At 52.6% G+C, this 960-nt stretch overlaps 1 non-coding gene across 1 annotated transcript; it reads right to left on the bottom strand.

Moving 5' to 3' along the window:
• Positions 1 to 616: 616 nt before the first annotated feature.
• On the bottom strand, positions 617 to 691 carry Trnas-uga (transfer RNA serine (anticodon UGA)). Its single transcript has one exon. It is a non-coding gene; the product is annotated as a tRNA-Ser (tRNA).
• Between the last annotated feature and the right edge of the window lie 269 nt (positions 692 to 960).

Here is a 960-nt window from a genome sequence, read left to right as displayed (position 1 = left end):
CAGATTAAAACTGTGTGCCCGACCGAGACTCGAACTCGGGACCTTTGCCTTTCGCGGGCAAGTGCTCTACCAACTGAGCTACCGAAGCACGACTCACGCCCGGTACTCACAGCTTCACTTCTGCCAGTACCTCGTCTCCTACCTTCCAAACTTTACAGAAGCTCTCCTGCGAAACTTGCAGAACTAGCACTCCTGAAAGAAAGGATATTGCGGAGACATGGCTTAGCCACAGCCTGGGGGACGTTTCCAGAATGAGATTTTCACTCTGCAGCGGAGTGTGCGCTGATATGAAACTTCCTGGCAGATTAAAACTGTGTGCCCGACCGAGACTCGAACTCGGGACCTTTGCCTTTCGCGGGCAAGTGCTCTACCAACTGAGCTACCGAAGCACGACTCACGCCCGGTACTCACAGCTTCACTTCTGCCAGTACCTCGTCTCCTACCTTCCAAACTTTACAGAAGCTCTCCTGCGAAACTTGCAGAACTAGCACTCCTGAAAGAAAGGATATTGCGGAGACATGGCTTAGCCACAGCCTGGGGGACGTTTCCAGAATGAGATTTTCACTCTGCAGCGGAGTGTGCGCTGATATGAAACTTCCTGGCAGATTAAAACTGTGTGCCCGACCGAGACTCGAACTCGGGACCTTTGCCTTTCACGGGCAAGTGCTCTACCAACTGAGCTACCGAAGCACGACTCACGCCCGGTACTCACAGCTTCACTTCTGCCAGTACCTCGTCTCCTACCTTCCAAACTTTACAGAAGCTCTCCTGCGAAACTTGCAGAACTAGCACTCCTGAAAGAAAGGATATTGCGGAGATATGGCTTAGCCACAGCCTGGGGGACGTTTCCAGAATGAGATTTTCACTCTGCAGCGGAGTGTGCGCTGATATGAAACTTCCTGGCGGATTAAAACTGTGTGCCCGACCGAGACTCGAACTCGGGACCTTTGCCTTTCGCGG

The sequence above is a fragment of the Schistocerca cancellata genome, chromosome 3, assembly GCF_023864275.1.
Source record: "Schistocerca cancellata isolate TAMUIC-IGC-003103 chromosome 3, iqSchCanc2.1, whole genome shotgun sequence".
Taxonomy (NCBI): domain Eukaryota; kingdom Metazoa; phylum Arthropoda; class Insecta; order Orthoptera; family Acrididae; genus Schistocerca; species Schistocerca cancellata.
The sequence above is the reverse complement of the archived record's forward strand: the minus strand, read 5'-3'. Positions and strand labels throughout refer to the sequence as shown.